The 13464-nt window shown below is 34.4% G+C and overlaps 1 protein-coding gene across 35 annotated transcripts in view; it reads left to right on the plus strand.

Moving 5' to 3' along the window:
- The window catches only part of PTPRD (protein tyrosine phosphatase receptor type D), a 2309829-nt gene that overhangs the window by 1147503 nt on the left and 1148862 nt on the right, over window positions 1-13464 (plus strand). Inside the window, exon 8 of one of the 35 annotated variants that reach the window (XM_054658676.2) lies at window positions 11462-11603. The exons of the other annotated variants lie outside the window; for them this stretch is intronic. The gene's annotated coding sequence lies outside the window, so the exon portion shown is untranslated. The remainder of the gene's footprint in view (window positions 1-11461; window positions 11604-13464) is intronic. 35 annotated transcript variants of the gene reach the window in all.

Consider the following 13464-nt stretch of genomic DNA (forward strand, 5'->3'; position numbering starts at 1 on the left):
CAAAATATAACATCTTGGAAATCAATGAAACTTCTTCCCATAGATGGTATCTTGCTGTTTCCAGTACTTGAAGATGAAGATGGTAGGTTTCAGAAACAGCCAAATGTGAATATGAGAAACATCTACAAAAATGCTGCAAATGTAAAGAGAGAAAATCCTAGAAGTGACCATACAAATATAAATCTAATATCCCATGCCGTTAAAAAGCCTCATCATATTGCACATCCACTATTAACACCACTAGTTCATTCAAACCACTGTGACCTGACAGCCTGGCCACCACTGGCACTTTATTACAGCTTCTGCAAAGATATGCACTTGAGATAAAAGCCTCCTCTTTATTCTCTACCATTTCTGTCCTCTGGGAGTTCATCCACTCCAGTATTCATTTTCTTTTACCAGAAGTAACAATCAGGCAAAGCAAAAACCTCCTTTCTTCTGCCTACATCCAAATAATGTTCCCCATAGCCTGAGAATGATTCCTGATTGAATGGTTTTATGAACTTATGGTATTCTGACCCCTCATTGGACATATGCCATGACTGCATTTGATTTTTCATTATATACAAAATAAGCAAGTCAATTTGCATATAATATATAAGCATAATAAGAACAGACACTTCCCTTAGGAAGCCCAGGCAGAGATTCAGGCATTTTAAAAACTTCAAGAAGAAACATACCCACCTTGAACTGTTAGAAAGCACCGACTTTGTATTTTTCTCTACTGCACATCCACCGTAATATATATTGTAGAATGTATATGCTCAAATTAGTTGCCAGCACTCAATAGGCCTTTTCATCTGTCATCAGTTAATCATGTGGTCTTTTTTATTGCACATTATTATTTGAAATAGAAAGTATTGTTACCATAAACCAACTCTAAGTAGAAAGCCTGTGTCTCAAGCTCAGTAGATGGGTTTTTTAACCACAGAGGCTTTCTGGAACCCAAGTACATTGGTCATGTGAGACCCAGTGAGCCCTTTTGATTTAAGGCTGTTCTCTGGGGAACATTGCCAGCTTTATCCTTAAAATCATTGCTCCTAGAAGACAACAGTTTCAGATTATTTCTAAATGAGAACTATCCAAAGATAATGCAAGTCACATACATAATTTAAATTTTCTAATAGCTGCATTTACAAAAGTAAAAAGCACATGAATTTAATAATATACAATATTTATTTAACATATGTCCATTAGCATTTCAACTTATACATAATATTTTAGGATGTTAATGAGATATTTCATATATTCTTTTCACACTAAGTCTTCAAAATCTGTTGTATATTGTATGTGATAAGCATATCCCAATTTGGGCCAAACATTTCAAGTGCTTTATGACCACAAATGTAGCTCTTAGTCATCTAAAGCTATGATGCTAAAGTCACAAATAAATATTTGATGAAGGATTGAATGGTACTGTTTCCCTGTGAGATTATGATGTAACCCCTTTATGGAGATATTTTACTCTACATACACATGAGAATTTGCCCTGATCAAAATGATTAAAAATCATAGGTTTAAATAGACACACTAAGCCTTGAGAATAAACCTGTCAGTGTGCCTGGCATTATGTAAATGACTTTCTCTGATAAAAGTAAAATTATAATTTAATTTCAGAAATATAACCAAACCATTTTTCAATATATGTGGAAACTACAATATACATTTCTAACTATATATATGCATTTTTAGAATTATAATTTTAAAATATCACTTATTTTGAACTAACAAAAAAAGTACTGGGTTTATAAGCTGAAACAATTAGAGAAACATATATAGACTGAAATGCATGTTTATGAAATAAAGACATTGAATATTAATAACTGATATGTCCTAATCAAGAAGTTAGAAAAAGAATAGTAGCTAAGCCTGAAGAGTGCTGAAAGTGAAAAATATCACAAGATATTTGGAAGACTAGGATAAAGACAGGAAACAACACACACATATAAGTATACTTGTGTATGTGTTTACAGATATAACTAAATGCACATATCTATACAAAGATAACTACATAGATATCTTAGTAAAGATTATTTTTTGAAATGTATGTATTTCATATAGATTATTTTTTGAAATCCAAAGACAATATTATAAACTGCTTTTACCAACATTTTTGAAATATTATAGGAAATGAAGTTTCTAAATATATATAAATTACTGAAAGTGATCCCAGAAAAAAAATCAAAACCGATAAAAAAACTGAAGCAATAGTTAAATACTACCTACACAGAAAGAAGGAAAGAGAGAAAGAAAGAGAAAAGGAAAGAGGAAACTAACAGTAGGTCTAGTAGAAGTAAGTTCTACAAATCCCAAGAAGTAAATTTCCACTTTCAAATGCAAAACTGCTCCACAAAATAAGCAGGGTATAAAGTTCCTAAATCATTATTCAAGGATAGTGATGTTTAATAGTAAAGTTGGACAATTACAGGAAAAAAATGTGTAGGCTAACCTGTCTTATGAACATGTGTGCAAAATCTTAAGTTAAAAATTGACATACCAAATACATCAATGTATTTTAAAATGAATAGTTACCAATTGGATTTACAGAAAATTAAGTGGTTTAATATTTGTGTGATTAACCACGTAAACTGATTAAAGGAAAAATATACTATGTGATTTCCTAAATACATGCAGAAAAGTCAATACCTACTTAAAACGTTTTAAAGGATAAACTATAGAGGTACAAAATAAGAGAGAAATTTAACACAAGAATATCTACTGAAATCGATAGTAAACATGCTATTTATGAAAGATAAGAGATGCGTTCATTTCTGCTCAACTTTTTTTTTTTTTTTTTTTTTTTTCCGGAGATGGAGTCCCGTTCTGTCGCCCAGGCTGGAGTGCAGTGGCACAATCTCGGCTCACTGCAGCCTCCGCTTCCTGGGTTCAAGCAATTCTCCTGCCTCAGCCTCTTGAGTAGCTGGGACTACAGGTGCCTGCCACCCCGCCTTGCTATTTTTTGAATTTTTTGTAGAGACAGATTTCACTATGTTGACCAGGGTGGTCTTGAACTCCTGATCTCAGACGATCCATCAGCCTTGGCCTCCCAAAGGTCTGGGATTACAGGCGTGAGCCACCATGCCTAGCCTGTTCAACTTCTAGGATAGATTTTGGCCAAAGAGAAGACCAAAAAAAAACTGGGAAGCATTAGGTTAAAAAAAAAAAAAAAAGACAAATGAACCATCATCTCTATATGATGTGATTATTCCTATACAAAATCTAGGAAAGGATGGTGAGGACACAATAAATGTGTCCTCTTCTATCTTACTAACAACTGTTTGGAAATGTAATGAAAAAATAGGTATTGAGAAATACATTACCAAAATTCTATGATATCATCATGTAAAAAATCAATTTCATCTTATACATGAGTGGAAAGACTTAGGAAAGTTTAAATTCAGCTATTCAGCTAAATCAAAAAATTCAAGAAAATCCTCTCAAAATTATAACATGGTATATTTTCTCAGTACTTGACAAGCTAACTCAAACTTACATACAAGAACAAAAAGTATAGATTAGAAAGACTATTTGGAAGACAAAAAAGGACTGAGGAGAAGAAGATAACACATCACAAATTGTAGCAATTAAAATTAGTAAGGCATTTTGCACAGATTAACTGATAGAAAATCAAAAAGTCCAGGAAAAAAAAGATATGGAAACTTGCTTTAAGAAAAAATAAATTTTAAATATTTGGAGAAAGGATGAACTATCAAATAAGTTGTCTATCCATACAGAATATCCCTACCTCTTACTAAACACATTCAAGGAGAAATGGGCAAGGCTTGGTCATTCATGTGAAAAGTAAGTATGAAACACAGATTTTTGTTTTGAATACACTCCCTTAATTAAATGAAAATAATTCATCAGCGAGTTCCTTTGCTTCAATTAAATTATGTAAACTTTCTAATGCACTTCAGAATTATTTTTTTCTACAGTGATTTGTACTCTGCAGTTTGACTACAGATGAATAATTTTGAATTGTATAGTATATGATTCATAATAGCAACTTCATCTAGAACACTGATCTGGGAAGAAGATAAGCTAGATTTTATTTTATTATTTACTTACTTATTTAGAGACAGGGTGTCACTCTGTTGCCCAGTCTGAAGTAGAGTGACACAATCACAGCTCACTGCAGCCTCAACCTCCTAGGCCCAAGCAATCCTCCCACCTCAGCCTCTTAAGTAGATGGGACTATGGGCACCTGCCACCATGCCTAGCTAATTTTTGTATTTTTTTATATAGAGGAGGTTTTGCCATGTTGGCCAGGCTGGTCAGGAACTCCTGGGATCAAGAGATCCATTCATCTCAGCTTCCAAAGTGCCGGTATTATAGGTGTGAACCATCACACCTGGCTACTAGATTTTTATATTGTAGTGTGATTCATACAATGCTATGGAATTAAATATTTTTGTGAAATCTCTGGCAAAAAATAAGCACAATTTGTAGTCACTGTGGCTGATATGTATTGCAATGGTTGTGGCCGATTGGGTGTATTAGGAGAAACCCACCAAGATCCAGCACATGGCTAATACCCACCTCCCTACCAATAGCATTCTGTCTTGATTTCCATGGAAGCAAATCGCCACTTCCCCCACCCCTGACACAGATGTAACAATACTGTCACCAGCAAGAAATGACAGCTTAAATGGTCTTTCATTATGCAAAATCTCACTTTAAATGTTTGGTGCCTTTTCTAGATCCAGAACGCATTGGGTTTTGGGTATAGAAAAAGGCAAAAAGATGGAAGAGAGGATCGTTCTCAAAAATCAGGAATTTGGAAATCAACTCTAAACTGTCCTGTAGAGAGAGAAAAAGTCTTTGTCTTTTGGGTATTTGTTTTCCAGTATGAATTCTGATATAGCTACTTAAATTTATATTGCTCTCACCCATTTATGTATTAGTGATAAATGTTATATTCTTACACTTGAGTAATGGACTCCTCTGACTCAAACAATCAGTTTGCATATTGGTTTTTGGCTCTTAGCCTTATAAAATACCATCTTGTTTATGCCTAGGAGGGATTGAAGCAAATTCATTATACATTTTCCATATCTTAAGGTTAAAGTATTTGTTATTTGTTTTATTGCACAGTTTTAAGAGTTGCATCTTTTCTTTGGCTTTTGTTTTATTGGAAGAGTGACGGTATTCTCTCATACTAGAAAAGTTTCAGCTGTTATATTGATGATTACCTGGTACATTTCTGCAGCTTTTTAAACTATATTGCTGTATTTTAAGATCAAAACTATACAGATCATGAGGAAAACCACAAAAGGGAATACAAGAACCAGAGCTTAGCCATTGGGGCAGGAGATCTCTGTAGCCAGTAATATTTGTAAATATTATGGAAAATACCTTTAAGAATAACCAGAATTCAGTTGTCTCACAAGAAACTTCAATTATTCTGTACTTTACAACCCTTCCTAAAATATGCAAAATGCGCACATGAGGTTTCATGCACAATGCTCTAGACACCTGCATTGGACATGCTTAATTAACATCCCATTAGGTTAAGCCTAGGGAATTGAGGAGCATAAGTCACTTTTTGCTGTACCTTTAAGACCTGGGTAAGAAACGACACAAAACACTGGAGGAATAATCATGGTTAAGGAAGAAAATAAATAAATAAAAAGGTACTCATTGCTAAAAACTCATGTTTACTGCGGATGGATTTTATATTTGACTGGATAATGTGATTCCCGGGGTGGAAATCAACTAACAGATGGAATTTGATAGACTCTCCAATGTTAAGGTGATCAGACTTAAGAACTAAACCAAGCAGGAATAACAGAAACTTTCATAAATTCAAGCAATAAAACATACTAATAAATTTGTCTCTTGCTGTGTTAGACTTCAGGCGACTCATAGAAAGGACTTAATTTTAAACACAGAGCAATATATAGTCACAGGAGATGAAAATTAGGCAAGAGTTAATGATAATTTTGTTTCTATAATTAAACAGCTTAAAATGCAATGATAGTAACTATACAAATCTAAATAAAAATAAGTAGTAAGAGAATTAATCAAACTCACTATTTATCCTTTTACTACATTTTGGAAACAATAAGCTGTGGGGATTCCAAAAGCAGGGAGGGTGAGAGGGAGAAAAGGTTGACAGATTACCTATTGGATACAATGTTCACTATTTGGGTGATGGGTATGTTACCAAAATGCCAGAGTTCAGTCTAGGTCCCATTGCTCACTGGAGAGAAAGCAAATCATCTAGACAACGAGTGTTTCCTGGAATGGAGGCTTTATTAAAGTGCTGCAGCCGAAGAGAAGTGAGATCAGACTCAAATCCATCTCTTCAACGAACTAAAATTAAGGGTTAATATAGTTGGGAATAAATGTAACCATGTTTGAGAAAACAGGAATTAGGGAGTGGAAAGAAAGAGGAGTTAGTTAACAAGAAGCAGGTAGCTGGTTATGCAGTCATGATGAGTGAGGGGTCTGGTGTCTCACTGTCCAAATGTGGTGATCTGGTAAGTTTCAGTTCCTTGATACTATTTGGGAGGACTGATGGTTGATTTCCTAAGAAAGGAACTCAGATAAGACAAATCCAAGTTTCTCAAGTTTTAAGACTTAGGATAGTAAACTTCTATGTTTATTCAAAAGAAACGAAAAGTATCAGCTCTATCAGAAAATTGGGCCAGTTTCAAGTATACTAGAAGCCCAATGCCCACTATTTCACAACATACCCATGTAAAAAAACATGCACATGTAACCTCTGAATGTAAAATTTTAAAAAATAAAAAAAAATAAAAATAGAAGGTTTTAAAAAATTGTATGTTTTCTTTGGATTGTATTTTTTCAGTCTTAGAAATTAAAGGAAGTAGGTGATAGGAAAGTGACTCTAAACTTCTAATTACATACTCTGGTTATATTTTGGTCTCCTTTGCCTGCCTCCTCCACCTCCAGCTTGCTCATATGTGCTTGCTTGCTCACTTGCTCTCTTGCACTCTCTCTCTCTCTGGAGCTCTCTCCAAATCTCCCTCTTCCTGCCCCTCCCTCCCTCTTCCAACCCACTCTCTCATCCAGAAGTAGTGAAGGAGTCTAGATTTGGTTAATGTAGCCTGTCCTTGCTCTTTTGTTGTTGTGACAATTATTCCTGTTTATCTTTCCAAATTTAAACTTCAAGGATTCAATGATCCCTAGCTGCCTGATTCTTAAAGCAAATTTCCAAAGGAATGTTGCTGTAATCCTTCATCCAAATGACCTCACAACTGGGAGAGCCGAGGTAGAAAGTTGAATTAATACCAGGACCTGTGGTTCAGTCTGAAGAGGCCACAAAGGCTTTTGTTCCTATTTAGTCTCTTCGAAACTAGATGCCACAAAGGCTTTTGTTCGTATTTAGTCTCTTGGAAACTAGATGCCACAAACAATCTTTTTTATTTTTGGTAGTCAGTGCAGTAAAACATAGTGTCTGAAAATGTTTAAATTCCTTAAACTATACAATCGGTGACAAAGAAAACTGATGTGGTGATTCTTTCATTTTTTGTGGGTCACAGCAGACAAGAACTTTTGGTAAAGACTAAGGGGGTAGAAGAGGGACAAAGTGTCTAGGAGGAGAATTTATAGATCCCACCAAAATTTCCATCTCTATTGATCATCTGCCATGTCACCTGCTATACTCCGAAGTGTGAGCACTGTCATTTTTCCCTGTTAGGTGATTTTGGTCACAAACTGGAAAAGTACAGCATTTAGGGAGATCGAAAAGGAAAAGTTAAAGAAGGGGCTTGAAAATAAGGGAGAAGGATCTGCAAAACAACGAGGCAACTAGAACAGGCCACCCTGGAGGAGTCATGTGCATGGTTTTTACTGTTGGGTTGTTATTTGTTTCTACTCTTATTAAATTATCTGTTTTAAAAATCTGATTTAACTTATCTGTATATATTAAATCTAAAATAATTTTAAGTGCATATTCAATATGTTAAACATATAATTTTATGACAATGACTTCTGGTGAATCATTTATTGCCTTTCTGCAAAATCTTTTAGTTACAAATACATGAATATGAATACCCAAGACTATGACAAATGAGAACTATTATTTCACATTTCAAATGAATGTCCGTTCCATTCTTGGCTGCATAGTTCATTGCCAGAAATTACTATTAACTCTAGCCCTCTAGTTCTAAACTCCCTTTTCTCTCAAAAATCCTAAAAGGTGGCTGAAGGTAGAATTATATAATACTTTGAAGTCCTTTACAGTCCTGATATTGAAAGTCTACTCACTCATACTTTTTAATTCAACAGATATTTATTGTGAGTGGACTATTTGCAGATCAATATATCACATATTGGAGACATAATAGCAAACAAGACATAGATGTTATAGATCAGGAAGACAAAAATAGAGAAGCAAACATTAATAAGTTATGGCAACCACTATAATAGATTACAACAAAGTAATTTGGTTTAATACTATAATACAAGGAAGGAGGAATAAGGTAGAAGTCCCAATTTAAATATAATGGTTAAAGAAGCTGAAGAGATAGTATTTAAATTGAGACCTGAAGGATCAGAAGTCATCCGTGCGAAGAACGAGGAGAGAAGCCTACAGAAAGGCTCATAGATTCTATTCTCTGCACAGTTCATTTACTGTTTAACATCCAAATGCCTTCACTCTAGGTCTCGATTATTGCTGCCTCAATCTGGCCCATAAATTCCTAACATAGAGGTTATGAACAATTTTTGTGAGGCTGTACAATTCTCTAGGAATAATGCAGACTTTTACAATTTTGTAGACCTTTTGAGGGTATGAGTATATGGGCATTTTCCTGAATAGACCCCTAGCTCTTGCCACATTTTCAGATGGTTCAGATACCCTCAAATGGTTAAGAACCCTTTTCATATTAACTTTCTTCCATTCTGTTTGTATATCGTGTGTTTGTTTTTCCATGTTCTCTCATTTCTTTATCTACTCTAATTCCATTAAATCTTCTCCCTGGGCTACTTGACTTGAGAGAGGCGGATTTGGGGACATTAATTTAAAAGTCATATTTTGGTAATAAAAAATACAGACAACTTCTCTATATAAAATTAGACAATGATATGATTTTATTTAAAATTCCGATCCAGGAAGTACCTGTGCAGGTATGTTATATGGGTATATTGTGTAATGCTGGTGTTTGGGCTTCTAGTGAACATATCACCTAAATAGTGAACATAGTACCAAATAGGTAGTTTTTTTTTAACCTCAACCCTACTTCCATTCTCCTACATTTTAGATCCCCCAGTGTCTATTCCTTCTGTCTTTATGTTCATGTATACCCATTGTTTAGCTCCCACTTATAAGTGAGAATATATAGTGTTTAATTTTCTGTTTGAGTTATTCCTGTAGGATAATGGCCCGCAGTTCCATCCATGTTGCTACCAAGGACATAATTTTATTCTTTTTAATGACTTCATAGTATTCCATGGTGTATTTATACCACATTTTCTTTATCCAGTCAACCACTGACGGACACTTAGGTTGCTTACATGACTTTGCTATTGTGAATAGTGCAGCAATAAACATAAGAGTGCAGGCATCATTTTGATAAAATCATTTATTTTCCCTTGGGTAGATACCCAATAGTGGGGTTGCTAGGATGAATAGTAGTTTTATCTTTATTTGTTTTAGAATTATCCATATTGTTTTCCATAGGGGGTTGAACTAATTTCCATTCCCACCAACAGTGTATAAGTGTTTCCTTTTCTCCACATTTTTGCCAACATGTTATTTTTTTACTTTTTAATAATAGTTATTCTATTTGGTATAAGATGGCATCTTATTGTGGTTTTAATTTGCATCGCTTAGATGATTATTGTTAAGCATTTTTTATATGTTTGCTGCCATTTTTATGTCCTTTTGAGAAGTGTCTGTTCATGTCCTTTGCCCACTTTTTAATGGATTTGTTTTTTTTTTAATGTTGATTTGTTTAGATTTTTTGTAGATTCTGGATGTTAGTTCTTTTTTGGATGGTTAGTTTGCAAAAGTTTTCTCTCATTCTGCAGGCTGCCCATTTACTCTGTTGATTGTTTCTCTTGCTGAACAGAAGCTCTTTTGTATAATTTGTCTATTTTTATTGTTGTTGCATTTGCTTTTGAGGTCTTAGTCATAAATTCTTTACCTGGGTCAATGTCCAGAAGAGTTTTTCCTAAGTTTTATTCTAGGATTTTTAATGGTTCAGGTCTTACATTGAAGTCTTTAATCCATCTTGAGCTAGTTTTTTATATCGTGAGAAATAGGGGTCATTTCACTTTTCTTCATATAGCTAGCCAGGTGTTTTTAGCACCATTTATTGAATAAGATGTCCTTTCCCCATTGTTCATTTTTGTCAGCTTTGTCAAAGACCAGATGGCTGTAGGTATGTGGCTGTATTTCTGGGTTCTGTCTTCCGTTCTGTTGATCGATGTGTCTATTTTTGTACCAGTTCCATGGTGTTTTGGTTACTATAGCCTTGAAGTATAGCTTGAAGTCAGGTAATGTGATGCCTCTGTCTTTGTTGTTTTTGCTTAGGTTTGGTTTGACTACTTGGGCTCTTTTTGGGTTCCATATGAATTTTTGAATTGCTCTTGCTAAATCTGTGAAAAATGGCATTGGTTATTTGATAGGGATCATATTTAATCTGTAAATTGCTTAAGAAAGTAGGGTCATTTTAATGAGATTGATTATTCCTATTCATGAGCATGGGATGTTTTCTATATGTTTGTGACATCTGTGATTTCTTTCATCAGTGTTTTATACTTCTTGTTGTAGAGGTCTTTCACCTTTTTGGTTAAAAGTATTTCTAGGTATTTTTGTGGCTGTTTTAAATGCGATTGAGTTATTGGTTTGGTTCTCAGCTCGAAAATGGTGGGTGTATAGAAATGGAATTGATTTTTGTGTATTAATTTTGTATCTTGAAAATTTATTGAAATCATTTATCAGATCTAGGAGTCTTTTGGAAGAATCTTCAGAGTTTTCTAGATATAAGATCATTTTGTCAGAAAACGGAGAAAATTTGACTTTCTCTCTTCCAATTTAGATGCCTTTTATTTCTTTCTCTAGCCAGATTACTCTGGCCAGTATTTCCACTACTATTTTAAATAGGAGTGGTAAAAGTGTACATTCTTATCTTGTTTCTGTTCTTAGTGGGAATGCTTTCAGCTTTTCCCCATTCAGTATGATGTATGGGTTCCTTGGTTGTTAATAGCTTTTGTGTGGTGGCTTTCTCAAATACTGCTTTGCTGTAGTGATATACTGGACATATGAGCCAACACACTATCTCCTGTGGGGCTATTCCATGGGGCTTTGAGTTTCTCAGGCATCCATCTCTGCAGACTTTCTGGTTTCCTTTTCCACACCCCAGCTACTTCACATGGGCTCTCTGATAGGTCCTGGCTCAGTTTTCCATTTAAAGCATGACCATTCACCTGCAACTCTGATTTATTTTCTTTTGTGTATGTGTATGTGTTTGTTTGTTTTCATTTTTAGACAGGGTCTTGCTCTGTTGCCCAGCTTGGATTGCGGTGGTGCAATCTTTCATCACTGCAGCTTCTCCCTCCCAAGCTCAAGCAATCCTTCCACTTCAGCCTCCCAAGTAGCTGGGACTGCAGGCATACATCAGCACACTCAGGTAATTTTTGTACATTTGTACAGATGGGGCTTCTACATGCTGCCCAGGCAGGTCTAGAATTCCTGGACTGAAGCAATCCACCTACCTTGACCTCCCAAAGTGCTGGGATTACAGGCGTGAGCCACTGTACTTGGTCATCTTTGTCTTTCTGAGATAGCTGGCATCCACTGTCCCAAGTTAGCCATCTTGGGGAAACAACAACAACAACAACAAAAAAAAACTCATGTTTTTTTTAAGCTTTTATAATTCTGTCTCCTGACACAATATTTTTCACTTTTCATACATTTCATACACTTCATACATTTTGAAGTAAAGACATGCACACTCATTATACAAAGTTAGCCTGAAAGAATAAAATCTTAAATCAACCTATCAAAACCATTTACAAATTTTTTTTGTTAAAACCATAAAATGTTAGTAAAAAATAAACATTTTATACTAAAAAAATAGTGGTACAATGTTGGATTTCTTCTTGACAGATACAGAAACATTTTTTTTCTTTATAATAATGAACATATGAAGTGAAATATATTTTCCATTGTACACTTGAATTGTTTACTCATTTATTAAAGCCTCATGTTATTACATGGTACTTTACCATTAATCGTACCTAGATTATATCTAGAGTGTAATTTAAAGGAACTTCTATGCTCTGAAAATATTATATGGATTATGTATTTTCTAATCCATATTTTCTTAACATTCTAAAGAAAATCTAAATCAGTAACTGCTTTCAAAGCATAATTGTCTCACCAAATTTTATAGATTAATGATCACATTTAAACATAATGTGAAACCACTTATTTATTTATGAAATACTTTTTCTACTTCAAAATTACATTTTAAATAATTTTTAGACATGACAATGTTAGACGGGAAACACCACCAATGATGGTAGTAGGGATATAATTTATAGTATTAGTGGACTGCTCTGTGCCCTTTGGGGAAAAAATGCCCTGGGGTAAAGTTATGAGAGGGGAACATACATAATTTGTGCCAGTAAAACTTATCTTCCCCCTGTGTTTGGGGGAAAACATTTAAAAACATAGATACTTGGAAAATGACTGAATGTATGGAAAAAACCTAATGGTTGCATATTAGAGTTAAATATATGTAACATGTTGTACAAAAGAAACTGTATATTGGAACATGTCTCTAAAACTCACATCACAGTGAAATCTTTCCCATAAAGGAAGAAAAGAAAAAATGGAGCCCCATAAAATCTTCTCCAGAATAAAGTATAATACATCATGCCCTAAATTTTTGCATAGCCTCCTTGGATGTTCTGATATTCAGAGTGTTTAATTTTATGTTCTTTAACCCCAATCGCTGAAATATAGAACACAGAATTATATTTTTCAGCCATTATTAAACTTTCAGTTCAATTAATTCTTATACTTAGTCAAATAGGAATTATAACAGTGCTCAAGAGAGGACTTTGATAAATCTGGTTTTGGATCTTAGAACTGAGTTTAGAGAGACCAATTATCATAAAGGACTATATTGAATTTATAGGGTTTTTTGGGGTTTATTTGTCTAGGCAAATATTAATCTATTTTTATCATCAGAATGGAACTTCATGTTAATAAGCAAGGAGGGTAACAGAGTAAATAAGTACCAATTGTATTGTTTCCTCTTTTGTCTTCCTTTGCTCCCTTGTACTTCACCTAGTACTTCACTTACTCACTACCCTATTGCTGTCCTGTTGGAATGATTTTCCTACTGATCCTAGGAGACAACTCATTGTCTTTACAGAGAGAGTTGCCCTATGACTGGGCATGCCATTTGGACATACTTTTCCAAACTTGTCATGCCTGTTACAGTAGTTCTGTGATATTGTGGTGTCTTATTTATCACTGCT

Source organism: Pan troglodytes, chromosome 11 (genome assembly GCF_028858775.2).
Source record: "Pan troglodytes isolate AG18354 chromosome 11, NHGRI_mPanTro3-v2.0_pri, whole genome shotgun sequence".
In the NCBI taxonomy this organism is placed as follows: domain Eukaryota; kingdom Metazoa; phylum Chordata; class Mammalia; order Primates; family Hominidae; genus Pan; species Pan troglodytes.